The sequence below is a fragment of the Aphelocoma coerulescens genome, unplaced genomic scaffold (genome assembly GCF_041296385.1).
Source record: "Aphelocoma coerulescens isolate FSJ_1873_10779 unplaced genomic scaffold, UR_Acoe_1.0 HiC_scaffold_661, whole genome shotgun sequence".
NCBI classification, from domain to species: Eukaryota; Metazoa; Chordata; class Aves; order Passeriformes; family Corvidae; genus Aphelocoma; species Aphelocoma coerulescens.
Genome location: NW_027184015.1, coordinates 20,141 through 25,582, shown reverse-complemented (window position 1 = coordinate 25,582; position 5,442 = coordinate 20,141). Strand labels below are relative to the sequence as shown.

The 5,442-nt window shown below is 66.5% G+C and overlaps 1 pseudogene; it reads left to right on the top strand.

The window, feature by feature from the left end:
- The first annotated feature begins 20 nt into the window (after positions 1 to 20).
- On the top strand, positions 21 to 5,113 carry LOC138102274 (serine/threonine-protein kinase pim-2-like; annotated as a pseudogene).
- Positions 5,114 to 5,442: the final 329 nt, after the last annotated feature.

The window sequence follows — 5,442 nt, the reverse complement described above, 5'->3', positions numbered from 1 at the left end:
CGAGGCCTGGGGCCCTCAAGATGGCGCCGGGGAGCCCCCGGGGCAGCGGGGCGGGGCGGCAGAGGGTGGATTTCCCCCGAGCGAGCGAGCGAGGGAGCGAGGGAGCGGCGGGGAAAGGCGCGGGGAGCAGGGGAGGCACAAAGGCCCCGGGTCTCTGGCAAGCGGGCGGCCAGTCGCCAACTGCTGGCTCCCGGAGCCGCTGGCAGGGCCGTGTCTCCTCCACGCCGGTGACACTGCACCTGCAGCGCTGCATCCGGCTCTGCCGGGCTCCCCAGCACGGACGGCAAGGACACGGACGGGCTGGAGCACGTGCGGACGGGGGACACCGAGATTTAGCGAGCGCTGGAGCACCTCTCCTGCAAGGAAAGGCTGAGACAGCTGGGCTTCTTCAGCCGGCAAAAGACACTTAGGCTTAGGCTCGACGGAACCGTGGCCTTCCAGGACCTGACGGCAACCTACAAGAAAGCTGGAGAGGGACTTTGGACAAGGGCAGGCAAGGACAGGACAAGGGAGAATGGATCCAAACAGAAAGAGAGTAGGTTTAGATGAGGTATTCAGAAAAATGACTCTCGTGGCACAGGTTGCCCGGAGAAGGTGTGGCTACCCCCTCCCTGGCAGTGTTCAAGGCCAGGCTGGATGGAGCTCTAGACAAGCCCTTGGTCCAGTGCCAGGGGTCCCTAGCCACAGCAGGGGGGCTTGCAACGACGTGATCTTTCAGGTCCCGTCCAAGCCAAACCATGCCGTGACTCCGTGATTCTGGGATACTTCCCCTCCTCATCCTCTGGCAGAAAAAGAAGCTTGGGACCAAGTTCCACATTGCAGACTCTGTCTTTTGGCAGCCTGCAACTGTCTCAACAGAGGATGAAAAGAGATGACATTACTGACACGATTTATCTTTTCTACCTGAAAATTAAAGGCTCCACTCCTGTCCACTGTCGCACAACCATCAGGACAGGGAACTCTTCCCGGTGAAATGCTTCATCTCACCCAAGGAAGAAGAAAGCTACAAGCCCACACTTTTCTTTATTTCTGTATTGATTTATTAGGTTATTTCTTTCACGGGCATTTATTTCTTTGTTTGCTTCTTCCCTTCCGCGGGGCGCGCGCCGGCTCCTCCGGTGGGCTCGCGCAGGGAACGGACGAACGGAACGGCCGCGCGCTCCGGCGGCTCAGCGGCAGCAGCAGCGGCAGCAGCAGCGGCAGCAGCAGCGGCAGCAGCAGCGGCAGCGCCTCTCTCGATCGGTTTTCCACTCGGATTTCCGCTCGCTCTCCGTCCCCTTCTCCCTCTCACACTCCACTCACTCCCGTCCCGTCCCGTCCCGTCCCGTCCCGTCCCGTCCCGTCCCGTCCCTGTCTCCGCCTCTCCCAGCGCGGCTCATGCCGCGTCCCGCGGACCGCCCCTCTGCGGGGCCGCCCCGTGCCCGCCGCGGTGCCGCCTCCGCCGGGCTCTCTCCGTCCTGGCAGCGGCTCTGGTGCTGGCGGAGCAGCACGCTCTTTTGGCTCCGCCTGGCGCGGGCCCTGGCCCGGCCCCGGCCGAGGCCCCTCCCGCGGCTCCGCCCGGAGCCGCCCCGCTGCCGCCCCTCGGCGGGGCCGCCCCCTGCCCGCCCCTGCCCGGCCCGCCGCGGTGCCGCCTCCGCCGGGCTCTCTCCGTACTGGCAGCGGCGCCGCTGGAAGTGCCGCTCGCTCTGGTGCTGGCGGAGCAGCACGCTCTTTTGGCTCCGCCTGGCGCGGGCCCTGGCCCGGCCCCGGCCCCGAACGAGGCCCCTCCGGCGCTTCCGCCCGGAGCCGCCCCGCTGCCGCCCGGCTCCCGCCCCGTCCCCGGCAGCGTCGTCCGCAGCATCGCCGGCAGCTTCCCCGCTCCGAACTCCGCCGCTCGTCAGCTCGGCCGCCGGCCCCGGGGCGGCTCGGGAAGCAGCAGCGCCCGGGGGCCCCGGGCAGAATGCCGAGAGCGCGGTGCCGCCCGCACGGGCGGAGAAGCCTCCCCTGGAGCAGCTCTACCGGCAGGGCCCGCTGCTGGGGAGCGGCGGCTGCGGCAGCGTTTACTCCGGGACCCGGCTCGCCGACGGCGCCCCGGTAAGAGTGGGGCCGGGTCGGAGGGGGGCGGCGGGCGGCGGGCGACGGGCGACGGGCGACGGGCGACGAGCTCAGCCCGCCGCTCGCCTTGACTTGCAGGTGGCCATCAAGCGAGTGTCCCGCGATCGCATCCCGGAGTGGGCGCGGCTGGTGAGTGAAAGCCGGCAGGGCGTGGCGGGCGGGGCTAGGGCGAGGCCCGGGAGGGTGGGAGCCGGGACGCTGCGAGGGGAGCGAGCGTGCAGTGAGCGGGGGCCGCGGAGCGTCCCGGGCCGGGCAATGGCGAGCGGCGGTGGGGCCGGGCCGGGGTGCCGAAGGCTCGGCACAGCATCGGCCCCGCTGACGGCATCGCGGTCCCCCCCGCAGCACAACGGCGCCCTTGTGCCCCTGGAGCTGGCGCTGCTCTGGATGGTGTCGCGCCCTGGCTTCCGCGGCGTGGTGCGGCTCCTGGACTGGTTCGAGCTGCCCGACGGCTTCGCGCTGGTCATGGAGCGTCCGGAGCGCTGTCAGGACCTCTGGTACTTCCTGGAGGAGCGGGGGTTCCTGACGGAGCCCGTGGCGCGGGGGCTGTTCCGCCAGGTGCTGGAGGCCGTGCGGCACTGCACCAGCCGCGGCGTCCTGCACCGTGACATCAAGGCCGAGAACGTCCTCGTCGACCTGGCCACCGGCGAGGCAAAGCTCATCGACTTCGGGTGCGGCACGGTCCTCCAGGACACCTTCTACACCCGAATGTCAGGTGAGCCCGAAGGCGGGGCCCAGCCGGGCAGCAGAGATTCCCCCCTTTGCTGGCAGAGGGGGAAGAGGGAGGGAGCGAGGGGAAATCCTTCTGCAGCCGGCTGCAGCCAAGTTGCTTTCCGGCGGGGCGAGGGCTGCCTGTTGTGGAACGGGAGCTGGCTGGGAGGGAGCAGCACTCATCAGGGCCTGATGAGCTGCGCCCGTGTCCCGTAGGCACGCCGGAGTACAGCCCGCCGGAGTGGATCCTCTTTGGCTGCTACCATGGCCAGCCAGCCACCATCTGGTCCCTGGGCATCCTGCTCTATGAGCTGGTCTGTGGGCACCTTCCTTTCAACACGGATGAGGACATCATCCGGGGCCAGCTCTTCTTCCCGCCCCGGGTGTCTCAAGGTGGGGATGCGCCTTCACGGCATGGGGGGAGGGGGGGAAGGACGTGGTTGGCAGAGGGCAGGTGGCACGCAGGCGTCCTGCTCTTGCAGCTAGGGAGGAGGCTGATCTGCTGGGGTTAGCTGGAGGAGGTGGCACGTGTGCCTCTGGGCTGCTCTCGTCCGAAAGGGAGGATCGACGGGAAGGTTGGGGTGCAGCTTCCGAGTGCTCCTAGTGTGGCCTGGGCACCGTGGAATCTGGGAGAGCAGGGGCAGGAGCCTTGTCCCGCTGAGCAGCGTTTTCCCGTTTCTCTCCCCAGAGTGCCAGCACCTCATCCGGTGGTGTTTATCCATGGACCCCGCGCACAGGCCGTCCTTGGAAGACCTGTTTGAGCATTCTTGGCTGCAGGACCGTCACCTGGCCCAGGAGAGAGCAGAGATCCATCCCTCTGCACAGTAGGATCCAGGAGCCCAGCAAGCACCAGCTGCACGCGTCTCGGGGCGCTCGAAGAAAACGGCAGAGCGTTTCCCTGCGGCCGTGGCACGGAGGAGAGAGCGCAGCCGAGGAGATGCTTCCGCTGGTCCTCGGCGCCTTGTGGAGGAAGCGGCTCAGTGCTCCCCATCCTATTGGAGAAGTCGTGGCAGTGCGGTGAAGTTGCCACGGACCGGAAAAGGGGAAACATCCCCCTGCAGCTCAATGGCATCGTGATGTCCCCGCAAGCCGAGGCACCGCCGGGGTGTTCTTCTGGAGCACGACCTGGAGCTGGACAACACCGTCCTCGAGCTGGCCGCTGGCGGGGCAAAGCCGGTTGGCTTTGGTTGCGGCCCCTTCCTGGAGGACACGCTCTGCGCCCCGACGGAATCAAGATGAGTCCACAGCCGGCGGAGGGATGGGGGGATGCTCGTGGTTCCAGGCGTGGCAGGGCTCGGCCGGGCCAGGCGCCGGAGCTTCCCCGCTTGGCGGCACCGGGGAATATTAATTTTTCCGCCGGCCGCCAAGTTGCTTTTTGGCGGGACAGGGCACGGATGCTGTGCAGGGGGAGCCAGCGCCCGGCCTTGCTGACAGCTTCTGCCACCCAGCCTGGCCCGGGCTGGGGCGGGGGGAGCCAGCCTGGCAAAAGCATCCGTCCGTAGGGACGGGGGGCAGCAGAGGGGGGCGGGTTCCGAAGGCGTGCCCCTGCTGGTCTGCTTTGCGGGCCCTTGAGGAAGGGGTGGGCTTACGCGTGGGAAAGGTGGGGTTTTTCCCCAGCCGTGGGAGAGCCTTAATGCTTGCATGGAGTGCTCAGACCCTCCCCAGGCCCGTGAAACGGTGATAACCTTTGACGTTTTTTCTTGCTTCCAGGTCTTGTTTTGAATTGACTTTCATGCAATCGTTCTTTGCTTTTTCCAGGAAGATTGCACCGGGTGCCTGGACCGCATGGGGAAGCGCTGGCCCCCTGTGTGTGGAGTGCGTCCGGTGCCGGCGCTACCCCGGGGGGCCGCGGTCTGCGGGGCCATCGCCTTCAAGACGGACGAGGACCTCGTGCGGGATCGGCTCCTCTCCTGGCAGCAGGTCTCCAGAGGTGGGTACCCGGCTTCACAGCAACGGGTGGCAGAAGGGCTTCCGGCAGACGGCAGCGGGCACACGAGCATCCCGCTCTTGCAGCTGCTGAGGAGACTGCTCTGCCGTGTTTAAGTGGAGGAGGTGGAACGTGGCCTGCCATGCTGCTCTCCTCTAGAAACGGAGAATTGGCACCGCCAGCAGCCTGGCCCGGGCACAGGCCGTGCTGGGACAGGGGGGACAGGAGCCCTGTCCGGCTGACCGCGGCTTTCTGGTTTCTCTCCCCAGGGTGCCAGCACCTCAGGCACGGAAGCAGCACCGCTCGGCCTGCGAATCTGGGAGGGCTGGAGGGCGGCGGGTGTTAATTTGCTGTCAAAAATAAATCTTGTTCTTGTCGTTGTCATCGGAGCCTTTCTTTCATCCTTTTCCAAGCTTTTGGTCCCCTTCCTCCAGGGTAATCTTTTTGGGTCCTTCCTCAGCCACTCGGTGGCCTTTGGCAGGGGGGGTTAAGCAACGCGAAAATTTCAACAACAGCTCCTGTTGCCAACGGCAGCAGCCCCTTCGAGAGGCCGGAGCTGCCAGCCAGGCCCGCGTGTGCTTTGGAAAGGGGAGCGGTTTGCAGGGACGCAGTGGTCGCCCCGCTGCAAAAGCTTGGAGGAAATCAGAAGCGGCAAAATGCCATTTCGGCTCAAGCCCCGCCCAAATACTTCTTCATCTTTCCCCTCTGCTCCA